This window comes from Meles meles, chromosome 12, assembly GCF_922984935.1.
Source record: "Meles meles chromosome 12, mMelMel3.1 paternal haplotype, whole genome shotgun sequence".
NCBI classification, from domain to species: Eukaryota; Metazoa; Chordata; class Mammalia; order Carnivora; family Mustelidae; genus Meles; species Meles meles.
Window position 1 is genome coordinate 8,107,240 of NC_060077.1, and position 21,515 is coordinate 8,128,754.

At 50.1% G+C, this 21,515-nt stretch overlaps 2 long non-coding RNA genes across 3 annotated transcripts in view; both read left to right on the top strand.

Annotated features, from left to right (window-relative positions):
* Positions 1-21,515, top strand: part of LOC123953824 — a 108,283-nt gene that overhangs the window by 17,033 nt on the left and 69,735 nt on the right. The gene's annotated exons all lie outside the window — the stretch shown is intronic.
* The window catches only part of LOC123953825, a 39,899-nt gene continuing 21,476 nt past the window's right edge, over positions 3,093-21,515 (top strand). The window contains exon 1 of the long non-coding RNA XR_006820987.1: positions 3,093-3,230. This is a non-coding gene — a long non-coding RNA (uncharacterized LOC123953825). The remainder of the gene's footprint in view (positions 3,231-21,515) is intronic.

A 21,515-nucleotide genomic window follows, 5' to 3' on the forward strand; every position in this document is an offset into this window, starting at 1 on the left:
TTGGATAAGACCATGTGATGACGTTTATGGCCATTTGCTGGTGGACATTAGTGATACACTCAACTTACAGGCCTGATCCCGAAAAACCTCCCACACCATTCTTTGTGCTCCTTTCCCATCCACCTGCCAAGTGAGGAAGACTCTAGGGGTGCAGGGAAGGGCAGAGCTACCAAATGGGAGGAGCCTGGATCTCTGAGTGACTGTGTGGAATGGAGCCCTCTGCCGTCTTTCCTTGTCTTCAGTGTTACAGAGAATCAAACTTTTATTACGATAAACCACTGAGCCTTGAGAGATTTGTTTATAGGAGCTGGTCTACCCCAACTGAGAAAAGCCTCATAGGTGTCCTTACACCCCAGGAGGACAAGGGACAGCTTCTTGACAAAGTCAAAGAAAATGTACTGGCATCTATGGGAAGGGTCACAGTGTAAAGAAGACGGACAGGGGGGACCATCTGTGGAGGGAGGACAGGAAGTCCTCTCTCGCCTGGCAAGGGCCCCACAACAACATGTCTGTAAATCCCCAACCAGGAGTTGTGTCTTTTTTTTTTTTTTTTCAAGATTTTATTTATTTATTTGACAGAGAGAGATCACAGGTAGGCAGAGAGGCAGGCAGAGAGAGGAGGGAGCAGGCTCCCTGCTGAGCAGAGAGCCTGATGTGGGGCTCCATCCCAGGACCTTGGGATCATGACCTGAGCCAAAGGCAGAGCCTTAACCCACTGAGCCACCCAGGCGCCCCCAGGAGTTGTGTCTTAATGGAATAAGTTAAGAAAAGGTTTTTGGAGTTGGTAGCTATGAGACATCCCTGTTGAAGGGGGGATCGTTAAGAGTAAGGATTGAGGGATTTGATGACACTTAGCACAGGGCCTATCAAATAATTCAGAGGCTGCCCCAGGGGTGGGTATTGGTGCTCACTGACATCATTACTGTGAGAAAAGACTGGACTGAGGGCCACAGGTTTCAGGAGGAGAGGGCAAGAGTGTGCCGGTTAGTATGATCAGAGGAGCTTCCAGAAACAGCGTGGGCTGCGAGTAGTTGGGGGTGGGGGGGTGGGGGTAAGGGGGGGAGGGTAAGAAGGGGGAGACAGATAAACAATACCAGGTGGCAGAGCGGACAGGCTCCGTTTATAGCCCGATGACCACGTCTGCCCAGAGTGAGCTCGGATCATTCCAGTCGCCACCGGGCACGCTTCCCTGCAGCTCTCTGGCGCCTAATCATATCTGGCGTGCTATTTCCAAGAAGCTCAAAGGGCTTTCTGGAAGTTATCTGCTTGCTTGTCCCAACAGCCCTGCATTATCATTCCCATCTCACAGATGGAAAAACAGGACACTGAGTGTAAACCTACTTACCTAAGGTCAGAGCGTGACTCAGTGGCCCACGGGTAATCAGATTCCAGATTTCTCCATCCCCAGGCCCCTTCTGTGGCTCCCCTAGGCTAGCTGTGGGACGCCAGGCAGGCGGCATCTCTTTTTTCCTCAAAAAAAGAGCTGCCGAATACCCAGATTCCTCATGTGATGTAATAGTGAGATCTTGATCTCAGCAACACGGACTTCGGTTGAGACACAAGGATGAGAGGGTGCTGGTGGACAGTCCAAACTTCTGTTCCTAGAATGTATTATAAAGATGTTCAAGAGAACAGAAAAGTCGATAGGATTTTACAGCCAATACCTGTGCACCCGGCAGCTAGAATTCTGCACTGAACGCCTCGCTCTATTTTGTTATTCGCTGAACTACTGCGGTGCAGAAAGGTCGAGTTCTTTTCAGTGACCGTCAGCCTGAGTGGTGCTAGTCAAAAATCTTTTTACATATCTGGGAATGATATGAAAACAGTTCCTAAAAAATCTGTCAACCTTTCAGCTCCTCACCAGGAGACTGTAGCCTTTGCTACTACGGTGAAATTATAGCTGACCGCGAGAATCTTTTCACGTTGAGAGTATATCCTAGCATGAGTCTTTAAAATAAAATATGGTATTTCACTAGATTTGTCTGTTGAAGAAGGAGAAGGAGAAGGAGGAGACAGAGGAAGAGGTAGAGGATGGGGAGGAGGAGGAGGAGAAGAAGATCCCCTCCCCTAGCTAAAAAATAGACACAAAACCAAACAGGGATTTGGGACAGGGAGTGTGGCCTGCCACTCTGGAAGGAATACTTACTTTAGGGCCCTCCAAGGGGAAATATGTATGAGGTCAGGATATAGAAACTGCCTGGCCAGAGACTTGAAGGAGCCAAAGAGATCTCTCCATCTTATTTTAGAGATAAGGCCCAGAAAGGGCAAGCGACTTGCCTGAGGTCACACAGCGAAGGCCTTTCAGGGACAGTATTCGACCAGTAACTTAGGACACTGGAATCTGAGCTATTCGGAAGTGGGTAGAAGGTCCTCAGATGGCTGCGGCATTCTACCAGTGTCCCTTTGCTCCCCATCCACACCATCCAGAGGTTCCAGAGAACACGCTCTTTACTTACTGGAGGTGTGCACTTAAACAACAGGTCTCAGTTGTGGCTATTGACAGCAGAAGAGATAACAGCAATATCCTTTTGTGGGGGAGTCTGGGGGGCTCGGGGGCAAGAAGTTGGTTGGACGCAAATTGCTTTCCTGCAGCAGAACTTCTGCTGCCTGGTGAATATACTCTTGGCATCACCTTCTCAGCTCAGGGGCTTTGCCCTGGATCCCGTTCCTGAGTTGCCCATGCTTGCTTGGGCCCCTCGCTGTAGTATCTGGATGCACCCCTTGATCAGAAAAATGAGTGCAGAAATAAAACCCATGTCACTGGTCTTCTCTCTGCTGCTCCAGATTTAGCCAAGGGCTAAGAAGCCATGGTCCCACTGGGACCCCTGCTCGCCTCTTTTGGGAGGCAAGAGCCCCTCCACGGTAGACCGCTGGGGCCAGACCCACTCTGAGAAATCCAGCCTGTCCGCTGGACCCCAGGAGAGCTCTCAAAGCTGCAAGCAGTCTAGAAGCTCCTGGCAGAGGCCCCTGGGGCAGGGAGGAAGCTGCAGAAACTCCTGTCCCGGCTCTATCGGTTTGTCATCTTTGGCCTGTGCAGCCCTGAGAGACCTTAATCTCTTGGGCGTCAGCGGGGATTCTGTCTCCAGCACTAAACTCATTTAAGGGAGAGGGGGTGCATATTAATAATGAAGATAACCAGCCCAGGCTGTGACGTTCCCTGACCTGGCCCCAGGCGGGCCTTAATGACTGTTTGTGAAGTGCGTGGAGAGGCTCAGATGAAAGGCGCCCAGGTGAGTACAGCCCCGCCCACTGATGGCAGGACACCTGCTGAGCCCGCTGCAGGGGTCCAGCTGTTCTGGCTCCAGCTGGCTCGGAGGACGGAGCTCCAGCGGGCGGGCAGGAGGTGGTGCGATGGAGAGCCACACACAGATAAGGAGGAACACAGAGTGACTCACCCTGCCCAGAGAGAAACCAAAAAGGAGTCCCAGAAAAAAAGATGGGAGAGAATCAGATGGTGGGAGGCAGAGAGGGGAGCGTAGACAGAAAGGGCTGGGAGTGAGCAGAGAAAGAGACAGGAGGAAGGAAGAGACAGGGAAACACACGCGTGAGCGCGCGCACGCACACACACACACACACACACACGCGCGCGGCGGGGGCGGGGCATAGACCCTTTAGGGCTCGACAGGCAGGAGCGCGATCTGGGGACGGCGGCGGGGAGCCGCGGGCCCCCGCGCCCGGCCCCGCCCGTTCCCCGCGCCCCCTCCGGCGTCTTATCAGCGGCGCGCGGGCCGGCGGCCTTGGGCGCGAGGCGGCGGCGGCGGGGACTTATTGCAGGTGCGTCGGCGCCGCCGAGTCTGCGGAGGCCGCTGCGTGGCCGGCCGGGCGGGTGGCGGCGGCAGGCACGGCGCGAGCAGGGGCGCGGGGGCGCGGCCTCGCCTTCGCACGCAGGGCGCTAGGCACCCCTGGCCAGGAGCCCTCTCGCGGATAGGTCGGTGGCCCCAGCCACTTGCCCGCCCTGAGCTGGAAGCCGAACTGGCACTTGCCCTCCCCCAGCCCAGCCCCGGAGGCCTTGCCTTCCATGGCCTGGGGGACTGGGCTGGGGACTTGAATCTTCACCAAGCAGCTACTTTGGAACAGACGTAGCTTGTAGAGTTAAAAACAGTGACATTAAAAAAAACAGTGACATTTTGCAGAGATGCTGTTGTTCACACGACCTGTATGTCAAACATTCTTTTTATTTGCTTTGCCGAAGTCGACAGAGCCCTTAAGAGCAGGACCTTCCTCAACCCTACCACTTACAAGCTGTGGCCTTGGGTAAGCATCTTCCCTTCTCCGTGCCTCAGTCTCCTCCGCTGTGAGATGGGAGAATGAGGGCGCCTTCACACAGGGCTGCCCTGTTAAAGGAGTGCAAAGATGCAATGCTTCATGGGCGTGCACACACACAGAAGCCTTAGTAAGCCACTCTAAGTCACCCCTGTCTTTCTCCCTGCCTTGCTGGGATTCTGGAGCCGAGGAGTGGAGACAGGCATGCCTGGGAGCCAACCTGATTTGGTAGTGATAGCTGGTTCCCTCCTTCAGTGTGTGAGTGTGTGTGTGTGTGTGTGTGAGAGAGAGAGAGAGAGAGAGAGACTTTGAGCCACGTTGCCCCAGTTAGCTAAGACTCAGTTTCCCTCCTGGAACACAGCAGTGACCTCAGTGGTTCCCCAGGAGTTTTTGTGAATATTAAATAGGTACAGCGGTAGGGGAGCAGGGCCACTGACAGTCTCCTGCTGACCCGACCCCCGTTCCGGCACGTGTTCACACTGTCCCAGGGCTGCCCACAGCTGACCGCTGGGCATGGCGGAGGGACTAGAGCCTTCCGGAGAGGCCCCGCAGTCTGCTCCCTGCTCCCTGCCCCCTGGATCCTTTGCAGGCTTCCCCAGATAAATCTCGCAACTGATTCCGTCTGGTTGTCTCCTTCCCAGAAAACCTAAACTGAGTCTAAATGAATTAACTTGTAAAAGAGTCACATACCAGGCCAATAGGCATTAAGTGCTATTACTATTACGGCCATTACTATTATGCATTCCTGCTGTCAGCATTCTGACTGTCCTGAGCCACGGAGCCCATTCGTCCTCTCTGTCCCATTCTGTCTATTCTGCAAGCACTTGGAGACCCTGCTAGGTGTCAGGCTCCAAACTCCACCATGAGTCTGCAGAGCTCAGACGCAGCCTCTCCATGCACAGACCTAGTGCCCAGCTGGGGAGAGGAGAAGAAACAGACATTTCAGTGCAGGGTAGGAAGAGCGTGGATGGAGGAAGGAGATTGTTAATGACAGCAACAAAGGAAGGTGCTTAACTTCTTCTGTAGGGGCAGGAAGGGGAAGCAATCAGGGAAGGCTCCACAGAGGAAGTGACATCTGTGTTAAGTCATTAAAAAAATGAATGGAATTATTCAGGTAACCCAGACAGAAAGGATCTGTTTTACTCAAATGAGTTAGGCAGATGAAACGCAAACCTACAGTAGGACCAGGAGGAATTTTTTTTTTTCTCTCTGGGAGTAGGGGAGAATCTTTATGCAAAGGGTGACTTTGATTTATTACTGTAGAATAAGTAGGAGGGTGTATTGAAGGTGAGGTGGGTCCCCAGAGCTAGGCATGTCAGAAAAGTGAGTGAGTGGCCAAGGGTGGGCATTCCCCATCTAACAGGGGCAGAAAATACCAGGGTAGTGGGCCAGATTTTCTGATTTTTTTAAGGAGAAACTGAACAGTTTAATGTGAAATTTCCCATTTTTCCCTTCTCTTGGCTACTTATGAACAAAAAGCATTAAGTACAAAACCAACAAACGCTGGTTAGATTAAACACATCCGGGGGCCAGATTTGGCCCTGGGGCCTCCCGTTTGAGACCTCTGGGAAATATCCCGGAAGAGAGGAAAAATCACATTTACAGGATCTCACATGGCCAACTGGCATGACAGCACTTTCCTTTATTCCTCAAGCCTTGACTAGGCGTCCAACCACCCAGTCTGCCTTAAGTGTGAGCTCTGAGCATTTCAAAACCGAGTACTGAACTTTGCCACTTCTCTTAAAGTCAACCCCTCCTGGGACATCGGCTATTAGAATTCACAGTTCAAATGGGGTGCCCCAGAGGGGCCAGAGGCTGCCAAACATCCAGGTCTGACTCTTCCCTTCAGCTCTCTCTGTCTCCCAGAGGGCAGAAGGACGCAGAACCTTCTAGAACCCGAGGCTTTGCTCCCATTTCTCCCTCACTGAAGTGATGGCTCTCTTTCCTTAATCCTTTCTTGGGGCTGCTCTATCTTTTCCAGTTTTCATCATCATTAGGATTGGGGCATGCTGACCCACACGCCGAAATGAAGCAAATCAAATAAAATGGAAAGAGAACTGTCAAAGTCCTTTCAAGACAGCCAAGGGGCAAGTTCCCCCAAATTAAGGCTGCGTCTGTGAGCGCAGAGTCCGAGAGAGAGAAAACCTTTTAGCTGAAACCAAGAACATTCCCGGGTGAGGCATTTCATTATAATAATGGTCTATCTTGGATGAACAATTTAGGAGAAAGGTTAGCGGCTGAATACAGTTCTTACCATAAGAATACTGGGAGGCTGCAACAGGGACCTGTCCATTCTTCCGTTGGAGGCAGGGAGTTTGATTTAATACATGGAGCTTTTAGATTTATTTCGCTGGTTTTGAGGCCTGTGCATTGCAGGTGATCTTTGTTTTCAAACTGCCAAAGAGGGTTTGGCTGTTGTATTCAGATAGGAGTCTAATTACCTCCAACCAGCCATTAGTTAATTGCTCCAGGGAGAGGTGAGAAGTTCCAGGGCTGACCCAGGATGATCCTCAGGGCACCTGCTAGTGGTGGGACTAGGTGGGACTAAGACAGTGAGTTGAGCCAGACACAAGTGTCCAGGCCCTTGTGAATTCAGAGTCCAGACTGCATGTCCCTGTGAGAGAGGAGTCCAGTAGAAGGGTCCTGTCATGGCAGTGTGGTTCTGGGGATAACATCAGCAGGGACAGGCTTTGATAATGCTAGACTAACCTGGAGCGAAGGAGCCTCCATTCACATATGCATGCAAGGACCATTTATTGAGCACCTACTTTGTGCCCTGGAGGGAATAGTAGCAGGCAAGACAGGCCTGATGCTCTCTCATGGGGTGACACTTCCATGGCTGATGGCCGTCACAGAAATACTCAGAAGACCCAGTGATTAATTCCAAGGTCTTCATAACATGTGCTAGCATCCTCAAAACTGAACATCCTTCTCCATCAAACCAGAAAAATTAACTGGATGCACTTTCCTTTATCCCTAAGAGCTTGCTTTGTGCTAGATTTGTGTCTGGCATTGTGCGTAGGCTCCAGGTGAAGAAACTGAAACCAAATCCCTCTGGAAAGAATAAAATCAAACGGACAGTCCTCTTTGATTGTCCTCAGTGAGATGATGGAAGGCGATCAGAGAGACGTAAGAGACGGGTCTGCAACGCGGATAGGCGATCAGGCTCTAGAATGCAGAGAAATGGTCTCGAGTTCTATGTGTGTGGCTGCCAAGCTTGTATGAACATGAACTTGGCCAGGTGAGTTGGCACCAACCAACAAGTTGGTGCCTTCATTTCCTATAACCAGAATGAGATACTAATCCTTGTCTTTCCAGCTGGTTGTGCAGAATAGTCCAGAATAGGTGAGTTAGTGTTGGCAGAAGACCAAGTACTGTTTTGGACCCATGGGAAGTACCCAGTAGATGGTCTTTATGATGAAGACCCAGCCAGGCAACTAGGGAGATGAAATTCGCATCTGAGAAATTAAATCCTGAGAGATCAAAGCCTAGTATCAAGGTGGGGAGAGGAGAGATGTTACAGAGAATAATGGTATAATGGTATAAACCATAGACATGGTTATAAACCATGTATAAACCATATATAAACCATAAACATACAAATTGTATAAACCGTAACTGGCGTAAGAAAGAGACAAGGCGTGTGAGGGGAGATTTATGGGTGACATGCACTTATAGGATCAAGGGGGAAAATTGGGGGGCATTCCTTGCAGAGATAATGGGGTAAATGGAGGCACAGAGAGGGCACGTTTTGAGTGTGTTTTTAAAATAATGAGTAGAGCAGTTTGACTGGAAGGCAGACCGCTCACTTGAAAAATGGGATCCTGGCCCATTTACAGGAAAAGGAGTTTAGGGCCCAAAGTGCTTTTAAAATACACTCACGGATTCTTTGCCACTTCTCCTGTCAAGAGGGAAGTGTTTCATTCCCTCATGTCGAAAATGGGTGATCCTGGTGATTTGTCATAGAAATGATGCTCCGTGGGTTCTGAGGCTATACAGCGAGGTGCAGCTTCTGCCTGACCCTACCCTTCGGGACATTCACCTGGGGAGCTCTGGGGGTGTGTGTGTGTGTGTGTGTGTGTGTGTGTGTTTTAAAGAGTTTATTTATTTATTTGACAGAGATCAAAGGTAGGCAGAGAGACAGGCGGGTGCGGGGAGGGGGGGAAGCAGGCTCCGTGCAGAGCAGAGAGCGCGATGCAGGGTTCAATCCCAGGATCCTGGGATCATGACCTGAGCCGAAGGCAGAGACTTTAACCCACTGAACCACCCAGATGCCCCTCTGGGTGTGTTCTGAAGATGTCACGCTGGAGGGGACACCGGGAGAGATTTCAAAGAACAGGGAGAGATGTCCAAGAGGCCAGAGCTGTGTACATTTTCCCAACCCCGGTGCCACGTGCATAAGGGAAGAAACGTTTGAGCTGATTCCAGCCTCGGATGCTCTCTGCCTCCAGCAACATGGAAGAGCCTGTGTGCAAACTGCCCTCCTGAGCCCAGGAACCTCCTAGAGAGAGAATATGTAAGAATTGTTCCATTTCATTCAGTTTGAGATGATTTGCTCTACATCGATAGATAAACCAGAGAAGAACTGGGCGAGGCAAGTCAGCTGAAGAGGTGAGGTTTTAAAACTGTGGGCAGTGGGAGCCATGGGAGGTATTAGAGCTGTAGCATGATCAAAGGAGTGCTTTGGGAAGATGAATCTGTAGGCTTCTTCCAGGCACAACTGGAGTAAGGAGAAATGGACAGGAGACACCTGTTAAGAGGTGACAGTCAAATTCTTTGGTTTCTTCCTCTTGCATGGCCTAGGATCTGTCCCTGGGTGTTGGTGACTTGGCCGGGGAGTCCGACCGCAGGCGGAGTCCTGCTTGCTACAGGGAAAGGACAGTTCGCACTGCCCAAGAACTGATGACAAGGAGAAAAACCGGACTGGAGGGATTCGAGGAGACATTGTGTGAGGTTCCCCAGGCCTATCTACACCCCTCTCCAGCTGCTCCAGCTCCGGGGTGGGGGGGGGAAGGAGGGGGGTTAGTGTCTTGAATGAGCTTAGGGTTTGAAGGTAGGCCTTGGGAAAAGTCTTAAGTGCGTAATTTACCACGTGAATCACCTGGTAGAGCATTAACATAAAATTTATAGCTCGGGGTGGCAATTAGTGTAATTAAACAGCTTAAGATGGTTTGGAGTTAGAGGCACCTCTGTACCCTTTTGAGACAGAGCAAATAGCCTGGTAGATAAGCTGAGGGAAACCCGGAAGGGTCAAAGGCCTTCACAGGTAATTCACAGGCTGGATTCCTGCAGAACAGCCACAGGATGTCCCTGGTCCTTTTCAAAACCATAGATTCCTTCTGGGCGCAGGATGGGCCCTGATGTCTGGGACCGCCCCCTCCAAAGCCACAGCATTTGGGCCGAAGCCAGTCAAAGGCATTGGCTAGGAAGGTGTTTTTACCTGCAGGGCTCGCCTGGGGACAGGTCTTCTAAATGTGGATTCAGAGGCTGCCCCTCCCAGACCCCTGCAGAGCAGCCTGCAGGGGTTAGGCCTGGGGATCCCTCTTTTTAAACCAGCACTCAAGGCGGGCTTACCCCCTCTGCAGTTTGAGAAATCTGATCACGCATCCTGGAGGAAACTCGTCTTGGTTTTCTAGCTGGAGTTTACAAACGAAGCTGTTTTTGTTTTTGTTTTTCGTCTTTTGTTTCCTTATTACAACAACAACACAGGTTCACTGCAACCAATTGGGAAAATCCGGTCTGCTTTTCCTAAGTAATTAAAGATGGAAGATCTGCAGAAGGATCCGTGGGCGAATGTTCAAGGGGGTGGTTTCTACTCCGCGGATCTCCATCTCTGGATGGTGACGAGCTGCCAGGGTAGCAAAAGGAGACAAAGGAAGAAATGTTTCTTGCTTTGCCTAAGCGGCCTTGCCCAGGATGGCTGCCACTAGCGGGAATGCAGTCGGACTCCTTTTCAGAGCTCCCACTGGAGCAGCAAGGGTGAATGGGTGGAAAGGGCCTGCCCAGAATGTTCTGTGTGATAGCCAGAAACCCAGCACGTTCACCCATTCACCAGTTACTGAGTCTAACACCCACTATGTGCCAGGCATTTCCTAGACACTGGGGAACAGCCCCCAAGAATCCCTATACTTCTGGATTCTGGAGGGATGAGAGGTGCAGGTTTTCAACCCAACCCGGGGAGAGCTGGCCATAAGAAGGATGCAAAACCATATCCATCCATCTTTCTGGGAAATTCTGCCCCTGAAGCAGAACCTCCCTTGGAACTTGGACAGAAGACAACTCGGGAAATGCAGAACCCCGTGTGTGAGGCTCTCATGCCCTTTGTGAAGCAGAAGGCCTCAGACTGTGGCCTGGGTGCTAACTTGGGACCATCACCGGCGTCACTGGTACACAGCCACGCTCGTTCCTTCACCTGTGGTCTGGGGCTGCTTTGTGTTCTAACAGGAGGGGATCGTTGCAAGGAAATTGGAAACGCTTACTCTCTGGCCCTTTGCAGAAAGTTTGTCACCTCTGCAGTAGAAAGCTTCATGGGACCCAGATCAGGAGGCCCAGTTAGGTGACCGCAGGAAACACCAGTTCCTGTTGGCCTTCTGGAATGCAGCAAGAGGAGAGACCTTTTGGCCTGTGCACTCTGGTGTACATCTAGCTTCCTGGGTGGTGTTTTCTGGGCTGGTCGAGGTCACAGGACGGCTCCATCAAAGGCCGCACACCTTCTCTGCCCTGTGGACTTCCCTTCGGGCCCCCAGGTGATGTCTGGGAGTCTTGCCTTAATCCTCCAACAAGCCCTGGGTGGGAATTTAAGCCTTGTTTGGTTTTTTAGCTGATCTGCAGATAACCAGGGAGGACAGCTGCCCTTGGAGCCAGGGTTGATAGAGATCAGGCAGAAGTTGTCTGGGAGGCTCAAGGCAGGGCCATAAACCCTGTTGACAAGACTCCCAGGCCAGCGACAAGCTGCATTCTTCCCTCTCCCTTCTCACCAGGGTTCCTCCCTGTTGGGGGGCTGTAATGACAAGTAGCAGGGAGGCTGAAGGGCCCTTAATCCCCAGATACACTGGACGGATTTATGCTCCAGGGTGCCTTGGCTCTGATGCTGGCGTCCACTGGCCAGCTGCACCAGGAGCCCCTATTCTTGGTGTGCTCTGCCTCCTGGAAGGTTACGGGCACTTTGTAAAGGCCTCCAGCTTCTGTGGGGATGAGTGAGCTTCCATTTCCTGAGCTCATAACTCAAAGGGCTCTGGCCAGGGACATGAGGAAGGAAAGGGAACAAGGCAGACCGTGGGCATGGGTGTAAATCCCATCTCTGCCCTTGGACACCAGGTAGCCTTGGACCAGAGGCTCTTAGTTCTTCCTTAGACCTGTTTTCTCATCTATAAAACATCCTAAGAGACTGGTCAAGGGGATTGAACTAAATGCCTTATGCTGCCTGACCTATTGTGGGTACCCAGGAAAGGTGCTTTTTCTTTCGTGTACCCCTGCTCTGCCCGATCCTACTTCCTGCCCGATCAAAGCTGGGGAGGAGATGCAGCAAGTGACGAATGGACAGAGAGGACAGTCAGGGCACAGACCCGTCCACCGGTGCTCATGGGTGTGGGGTGCTTAAGAAACAGCTGGAGGGCCGGTGTGGCTTGCGAGAGGAAGGAAGGTAGGAGTTTTAGCAGGGCCAAGTCAGGAGGGACTTCCAAAGGAGTTTGGATCTGATTGGAAGAAAAAAAAAATCCGGGTGCCTGGGTGGCGCAGTGGGTTAAGTGTCCAACTCTTGGTTTCGGCTCAGGTCACGATCTCAGGGTCGTGAAATCGAGCCCTGAGCGGGCTCTGTGGTCAGCATGAAGTCTGCCTGAGTCTCTCTCTCCCTCCCCCTCCTATCCTCCCCCCATTCTCTTTCTCTGTTAAATAAATAAACTCTTTCAAAAAACAATCAACTGCGGAGGCTTTAGGTACAGAAGTGGTTTGGTCTTGTACCCATTTAAGAGGATGGTTCCAGATGGCTTCAGGGAAAATCCTGGCACATCCTTCTTGAAAGCGCTGGGTGGGTGCCTTTTCCGCGTGACCTGCCACAGAGCCTGAGTTTTCAGAGAGAGGGAGAAGAGGTCTGAAACAGTTGGGAGGCAAGAGCAAAGCCTGTTGGTATTGAGAGCTACCAAGGCCAAGTCCAAAGCCCCGGGTCCTTGCCTGGTGATGCATACAAGCCTTGCTATTTGCCAGGAAAGAAAGGCGGGGGGCACAGGGGCTATGCCTTGCCCATGTCCTTCTGGCTGGTAGGAGAGCGAAGCCCCCGCAGGGTGGGCAGGGGCCGAGATGCGCTGTGCTCTGGGTGCTTTGGGGTCAGCCCGACTCCCCTCGGAACTGGGGTTCTGCTGCTTCCCGCCGAGGAGGCCTCTCTGAGCCACTGAGTCTTGATTTTCCCATCTGTAAAATGGAAATAAGAACAGTGCTGGCTTTACAGCATGGGTCTGAGCGTTGAGAGAGGGATGGCGTGTATAACACGCGCGTACACCAACCACTCCTGCTCAACCAGTGGTGGGTGACACGCTGCTGTGATTGTTCTTAGCTGCAAAGCTACTGGCCCGTATTTTTTTTTTTTAAGTTTTGAGAAATGTGAAAAATAAAGTAGAAAGATGATTAGAGCTCTTGATAAGCCCAACATCCCAAACTGGAAGAAGGCTTATTACCTATAGTCTTAAGCGTTTGTGTGTAAAGAAAGTCTCACGAGCTTTGAAAATCTGGACAGTGACAGAAGCTCAGATACTAGACTTGGATTGATTTTGAGTTCCTGGGTCCCCAGCTTCCTAGCTGTGTGACTCTGGGCGTTTCCCTGCACTCCCCCGACTCTGTTTCTTCATCTCGCAGATGGCACTACTTCCTTCAGGAGACAACGGAGAGGAATAAAGAGCTGAATTGAAAATAGGTTTTAAATAGTTTTCGCGCTCGGTGCCTTTTATTCGAATCCTTGGAGAAGTGGTCATTCGTGGGCAGTAGATGGGGTGATCAGCAGGCACACCCGATGCTCTAACAAGAGGTTCTAGAGGCTGAGTGTGTGCCATGAGCCCGGCCCGGCATGCTGTCGGTTTCAGTCCTGTGATCCCTTCCCTGGGAAGGACTCAGCTAGGACAGCTCCCACTGCCTTGGCTCTGCTGCGATCATGCTCTCCCATTGATACCTAATCCTCCTTAAAGCCTGGGCTCTCTTTCCAGAAAGGGAAAGGCCCTTTGCTCTGAGTCACGGGGCAGCCAGGATGTCAGCGTTGGCTCCCTGGAGCCCGCGGACCTGGGAGAGGAACCGCTCCCTGGCTCAGTGCCTGGAGCGCCGCCCCGGAGGGAGGATGCATCAGCCTGGGGTGCCCGGGACTGGCCAGGGCTGGGGGGAGCGCCTCTCTCCAGTCCTGGCGCCAAGCAAGATCCCCTGGGGTCACGTGCAGGCTGGGTCATTGGGGAAGACCTTCCTTCTGGTCTCTCTGTGCCACCTTCACACCTCCCATCTTGACACCAAGGGAGGTTTTGCAAAAACCAAGACAGGATTGTGTCTCTCACCTTTCAGCCTTTTAGTGGATTTGATCTTGGAATAAAATTCAAGCTTCTGCCATGGCTCACACAGCACAAGGCCACAGAGTGTTGCGACCCAGAAGCTTCTGCTGCCCTTTGCCTAGTTCTGACGGGGTGGGAGACAGAGAAGGAGGGGAGGGTGATTTTGTCCCCTGGAGGACAATTTGGTCCCAACCTGGGGGAGGGTTCAACTTACTGAGGTCTTGTGAGTGAATGCCAGGGACACTGCTGGTCATCCAACAAGGCTCAGGGCAGCTCCCACGACACAGCGTTATCTAGTCCAAAGTGTCAGTAATGTCAAGGTTGAGAAACTGGTGGAGAGGTCACCTCCTCCAGAAGCTTTTCCTGAAATCCTTGGATTGAGGAGCTGCACAATCCTGATCGTCTCTGTCACTGTGGTCCTCAGATTCCAGGAGAAGAGCCCATATGCCCACCTAAATCTTTGTCTTCCTTCCCCTCTAGCTTGCGAGCCGCCAGAGGTCAGGGCTCAGAGGTCTTGTCCAGAGCCATGTCTCCCAGATCTAGCATAGAGCCCCACCCGTTGTGGGCACCCGGGAAATCTCTGTTGAAGGCATGAATGAGAGAATGCATGCGTGAAGGAGCACTCAGCTGGGACTGCAGAAAACTGGTCTGTCGCCTTCCTTGTGTTCTCACTGGACATGCCCTCAAACTTGCGCTGAGTTCTGGTCCCTGTGTTCCAGTCTGCTTAATTGTCCCAAAGGACCCCAGTCTTTGGGAAAGGGCAGAGCCTGGTGCGGATGGAAGTGCACCCAGCTCCTGGCAGAAGAGAGGACCCACCCTCCTGACCCCAGATAGTATTATTTTCTTGTGTGACCCTGATAATATCTGTTATCCCCGCCAAGCCCAGCTGAACAGCCCGGGATAAAGCCTTTGTGCTGGCGAACAGCAAAGCTTCAGTCCCAGGGATTTTAATCTCTTATCTATTACTTTATTTTGGAAAACCGCGCGGGCTCTGGGCTCCACCCTTTTCCCCCCCAGTCCATGCTAATGCCATCAACAAAGATCCCTGGAAGGGGAAATAGGGTTGAGTTCCTCCTAGCCAGGAATCATTCCCCTCCCCCTCAACATCCCCACCCCGGAGTGGGTGGAGGGACCAGTGGGTCCCACCCCCCATTCAGTCTGTACTATCAGCTCCCCACACACCCTTGAGAATCACCAACGAGAGTCTAAAACAATGGGAGTTTGAAGAGGCAAAAAAAAAAAAAAAAAAAAAAAAAAGAAAGAAAAAAAGAAACCCCCAAAAACCAACAATAGATGTGGGGTCTTCCCCCGCTAAGCTAACTGCAACCCTGTTGACATTTGGGGCTGGGTCAGTCTTTGTAATGGGGGGGCTGTCCGGGTGTGCTGTGGGATGTTATGGAGGATATCTTCATTTCATAATGGCAAATGCTGGCATTTAAATTCGGATTGGGGGAGAGCATGCTCAGGACTTTTATCTGTGTCAATAATTTTGGGAAGATTAAATCTTGGGCTACAGATGTCAGTCCTGAAGTCTGGCTACAAGCTCTTCACAAACCAGCTGAGTGACCGTGGGCAAGTCAGTGACCTCTCTGAGTGCTGGTGTCCTGATGGGTAAATGAAATATCCACTGACACGCATTCGCTTACGTGGGTTCACCACTTACAATCTGGTCATTACATATCTATTATGTACATGGACCACACAATGATTTAATTCTCAGGGCTATTTTATCAAGTTATCTCTCTGAACGCATTCCTTACACATACACCCCCTCCCACTCTGGTTTCCCTGGGGTGACACTAATACCCCAGGCACACCCCCACCTCAGGGCTTTTGCATGGGCTTTTCCCTTTGCCGGAAACACTTTTCACCAAGTATCTTCAGAGTTTGCTCTCTCACCTCTCACCTTGGATCTTCTCTCAAACATCAGCTTCTCAGTGAGGCCTTTCTGGATCATTCTATCAATGTCCCTCCCCAACACACACACATGCACCTCCCTCTCTCTTCTTGGGTGTTTCCCCACTTGACTTGCTACGTAACCTTTCAGTTTACTGTGTTTGTGATCGATTCTGCGGAAGGGTGAGAGTAGAATCTCTGTCTGGTTTCTCCACCCCCACACCGATCTCTGTCCAGTGCCCAGAACTGTGCCCAGCCCAGAGTTAGTGCTAAAAAAAATAACTGAACAAGCAACAGGATGAATGAATGAAAACAACTGTTAGGATCCCTTGTTTTCCAGAAACGGAGCTGCAGAAAGATTAAATGATGTGTCACAGCCAGTAAAAGGCAGAGCCAAAATGGAGCCCGCTCCGCCCGCCCCAGGAGCTAAATGGCCCTTTGGAGGTAACAGTCCTTCTGCTTGGCCAGGAAGGAAGGCGGGGCTTCCGTGTGTCATTATACATGGAATGAACTAATTATGAGTCTGTAAGAGCTGCCGAGGACAGGTGCACGCGCTCACCGAGATTTCATCAGGGAGCTGACGGCAACATTTAGGGTCCGTCTTAAGATCTCCTTATCTTTTTTAACAAATAAAGGATAAAGCCCTTTCTGCCCTATGGGATGCCTGTAGCCAGGGTCATTTCAAATTTAGGTCTCAACAGAAGTCCAAGCGAATGAAGGGCAAAACATCACCCACAGCATTTCCTTCATCCGTACTGCTTCAAACCCACCGAGTCACGGCATTCTGTTTTTTCTTTCTTTTTTTTTTTTTTTTAAGATTTTATCTATTTATTTGGCAGAGAGAGACACAGCGAGAGAGCAAACACAAGCAGGGGGAGTGAGAGAGGGAGAAGCACGCTTCCCGCTAAGCAGGGAGCCTGAGGCAGGACTCGATCCCATGACACGGGGACCATGATCTGAGCTGAAGGCAGACGCTTAACTGACTAAGCCACCCAGGTGCCTCAGACATTCTGTTTTTCCAGATACAGGATTAAAGCCTCAATAGTAATCACTTACTATATATCAGACCAGGTGCTGGATATTTTACATGTATTATTCTGTCCTTTAAACAATCATTTAAGTGACCTCAAAAGCACAAACAACGAAAAGAAAAACCGATACATGGGACTTTGCCAAAAATGGAGACTTCTGCACTTCAGAGGACACTATCAAGACAACGAAAGACAACTCACAGACTAGAAGAAAATATTCTTTATCTTAATCTATGACAAATATTAACATGGAATGTAAATATGTAAATAACTGATAAATAAGAAAATACTTGCAAGTCATGCATCCGACAAGGGACCGGTATCCAGAATATGTAAAGAATTCGTATAATTTGAGAAAAAACTAATAACCCAATTAAAAATGGGCAAGGGATCTAAATCGACAGGTCTTCAAGGAAGTGACATGCAAATGGCCGATGAACACAAAAAGAGGATGTTTTCACATCATTTGTCATTAGGGAAATACAGATCAAAACATCATGAGATGCTATCTCACACCCATTAGAAAGACTAGGATCAGCAAGTCAACAACAACAAACATTGCTGAGGTTGTGGAGACATGGGAGCCCTCCTACAGCGCTGGGGGCAGTGGAAATGCTTCAGGTCGGCACAGAGGCAGGTCCTCGGTTCAGCAGAGAATTACTCCACGAGCCAACAATTAATTCCATGTCTGGGTATTAGAAGGGAGTGAGGTGAAATGAGAAAACCCTGGAGAAAGGAACAGATCAACGGAAACATGTGCCCACCCAAAAACTTGCACCAATGTTTGCAGTGACATTCTTCTTTTTTTTTTTTTTTAAAGATTTTATTTATTTATTTGACAGAGATCACAAGTAGGCAGAGAGGCAGGCAGAGAGAGAGGAGGAAGCAGGCTCCCCGCTGAGCAGAGAGCCCAATGTGGGGCTTGATCCCAGGACCCTGGGATCATGACCTGAGCCGAAGGTAGACACTTAGCCCACTGAGCCACCCAGGCGCCCCTGCAGCAACATTATTCTTAAGAACCAAAATGTGCAAACAATCTCCATGGTCTTCAGCCGATGAATGGAGAAATACAGTGTGGTATATTATCCACGTAACGGATCGTGACTCAGCTCTACAGAGAAATTAAGTAGAGATTCACACTACACCACCGGTGAACCTGGTGAACATTCTGCTAAGAGAAAGAAGCCAGTCAGAGAGGACCGTATAGTCTTTGATTCCATTTGTTTGCAATGCCTGGGATAGGGACATGTAAACAGAAAGTGTCTTAGTGTTTGCTTCAGGCTAGGAAGAGGGCTGGGGTTTAAAGAGGTGATGGTTAATGGGGACAGAGTTCGTTTTTCAAGGGACAGAAATCTGAAATGGACTGTGGTGACGGTTGCTCACCTCTGTTACAAAGATTGTCAATCAGGGACGCCTGGGTCACTCAGTAGGTTAAGCGTCTGCCTTCAGGTCATGATCCCAGGGTCCTGGGATCGAGCCCCCATCGGGCTCCCTGCTCAGCACGGAGCCTGCTTCCTCCTCTCTCTCTGCCTACCTGTGATCTCTGTCAGATAAATAAATAAAATCTTCAAAAAAAAAAAAAAAAGAACAAAGATAGTCACTCAGTATTTATGCTCTAAGAAACAAAATCAAAATGGATACTGTTGTTAAATACAAGGAAGCATTTCTTGACTTTTGGGGAAGACGCTGCTGCTGATGGTGACACACCTGCAGAGATGTTCCTCTTGCTGCTGGGACAAATTACAACAAACGTTGCGGCTTAACACAGTGTACACTTATCGTACAGTTTTTCCCGTCTGAGGTCTGAGATCAGTTTCACTGGGCTCAGATCAAGGTGTCTGCAGGTCTGCATGCGTTTTAAACGCTGTGGAGAAGACTCCATTTACTTGCCTCTTCCCAGCTTCTCGAGTGCACCTCGGCTCAGAGCACCTTGAGTACTCTGACCCCTGCTTCCATCTTCAACACTCCTCCCCTGACTCTGACCCTCTTTCTTCCCCCTTTAAGGACCTAAGGATACACTGGGTCGCCCTGGAAAAACCAGGATGATCTCCTTCCTCTCAAGATTCTACACGTAATCCCACCTGCAAAGTCCCATTGGTCACGTCAGATAATGTGTTTATAGGTTCAGGGGATGTGGCGACCCTTATTCTACCTCCTACAAGGTGTTGGAGTTGCTGTCCCTTTAAGAAGGAAGTGGTCCCTCACCTGTCCCCTGTTGACAAGACAGGAGATTTTTAGCAGTCCCTTCTAGAAGGATTCTGAAACTTGTTTATGTTTCTGGCTTTCTTTGGTTGTATTCCTGCTTCTTCCATTGGAACAGGTAAATATGGGATAAGGGGCTTGGGCTCTCAGGCAAAGGTATTTGAGTCTTGGCTGGGCTACTTACTTGCTGTAAAAATGTGGGAGAATTAATGAGCCTCTTTAAGTCTCAAATTCCTTCAAGTTCATTGTCATCAAAATGAGGATGATAATATCCAGCTTCAAAAGTCACTGTTCAGTATAAGCAATGACTCGGGCACACAGGAGTGGTTTATTAGTCAGAAGCTGTTGTCATAGACATCTTTCCCTCTATTCTCACTTCTGTCTCTTTACTTTCTATCATGGGAGTCTTCACGCCCTGTTGAAATATCTGTTCTCTTGTCGGTCACAGTGAGCTCCTTAAAGGAATGAACAATGGTCTTCTCTCTTTGAGGGCCTTGCAAAGAGCAGATGGTTGGATCGATGGATGGAAGGGTGTCTGTATGAACAGGGGGATGGATATTTGGATGGATGCACGGGTGGATGAGTGTAGGGATGGGTGTATGTATATATGGATGGATGCATGGATGGATGAAAGTTCAGATGATCGACTGAATGGATGGAGGGATACATGTATGTATGAACATATGTCTATGTGTGAATGCACACATGCATGCATCATGGGTATAGGGATAAACTGACGAGTGGACTGGTTAAGATGGATGACGGAAACATGCACACGTATAGATGAATGGATGACTGGAGTGTTTTATGGATAAATGGTTGATCATTTAAGCAACCGCATTCTGGCATTCAGAATAGTATTTCCATTCTAGATCTTTGTCACCAATCTTTTCTCTGAACCCAAGCATGGGAAAAAGAACATTCTGGAACAACCTCATAAAAGGTCTCATAAAAGGAGGCCTGGTGAAGTGTGGCACCATATTAAATGGATGTGGACCAATATCACTGCAGAAATGTCCACTAGAATCATTTCTAAATACCTTCTCAATACGGTGCCTTAGAAGTTGATTCAAAGCTTGGCCTGACCTCCTCAGCACAAAATAACAAGGCCAGAAGGGATCCCAGATAGCCTTTGTTTCTACCTCCTCCATTTTTGAGTGTGGAAATCAAAACCCAGAGGAAGGAAAGGACTGGCCCCAGGTCAGACAGCAGATAAGGGCCAGGTCGGAAGCAAGAACTCAGGCACCCAGACCAGGGCCTTCTGCTACAAAGTAACCCCTGCCTTCAGGTGTCAAACCTCCCAGTCCCCAGAGGCCTGTCACAGCCGGCCTCGGGCTCCACCCCCCCAAGTAAAGATCTTCTCACTTTGGCTCCAACACCCACAGGTCCTGAGAGCCAACCTCAGCTTGTTCATCTCTTGTGTGACAGTCGTTAACTGAGCTGCCAACACCTGGCCGGCTGAACAGTTGCAAGGATTCAGAGAGAGACAAGGAATTTGCCTTATGTGGGTAAATTCTGAAGATGCCCTCTGGGGTTTCCGCGTTGAATGCTTCCCTCTTGTCTCCTGATTTTCTAAAGGGAAATCTTTCTTCTCTTTCTCTTTCATTAGCGGAATAAAAGGGAGGAAGACAGACACACAGAGAGAGTTTGCCCTAGTTATTCAACAAAGGCCCACCACAAAGATCGTGTTTGTTCATCCCCGAGGCCGTGGGGGCCCTATTAGTCTTCCTGTAATCTTCAGAGTGGTTGGCAGTGATGAACCCGAGGCCCTTCCTGCTCCCCGGTTTTATCCTCCCTCCCTTCTTCCCTCCCTCCGTCCTCGTCCCACCTTCGCTTCTGAGCTGCCCAGGGAAGCCAGGTGAGTGGATACCGGGCAGACCCCTGCGGCAGTGGTTTTGCAAATCAGCCCCACCTATCCCTGGATATTTGAAATTTCCAGCCTTGGAGAATCTGGACCCTTGGAGGAGGGGCCCGTGGGAGTCACCTCACCTGGCCCCAGGACCCTGTGCGGGAAAGCGTCAGTGACAGCATCAGTAACAGCTCCTACACACCCAGAGCTGACCAGGGGCCAGTCACTGCTTAAAGCCCTCACAACAGCTCAGTGAGGGGAGTACCTCTGGCAGTCCCATTGGATGGACAGAGATACTGAGACCCGGAGAAGGGCACCCAGCGTGGGTCCTAGCACTGTGTTTAATTACGGCACTATACCTAGACACCTTACCGAACTCTTTAATCCTCTTTAAGGCCTAACCAGGTAGGGACTGTTTGTATCCCTATTCACAGAGATGAGGAGACTAGGCACAGAGAGCTTGAGTCACTTGCCCAAGGACGCACAGCTAGTAAATGACAAAGCTTTACGCTGTCTCTGCTGGGCAGTGACTTTTGTAAATTATACTTTATGAAATTATAAAGTCATAAATATCCAGGGCTAGATGAGGTTCTAAGGAGTATCTGGCTAAAATATTATAGGTCTGGAAACAAGACTCAGAGAGGCAAAGCGACTCACCAAACATAATACAGCTGGTTAGCGGCAGACTTCCTGGCAGAGTTGCAGAATTATTATGGTATTTTAAATATTCAAATCATTATACTAGTATTTAAA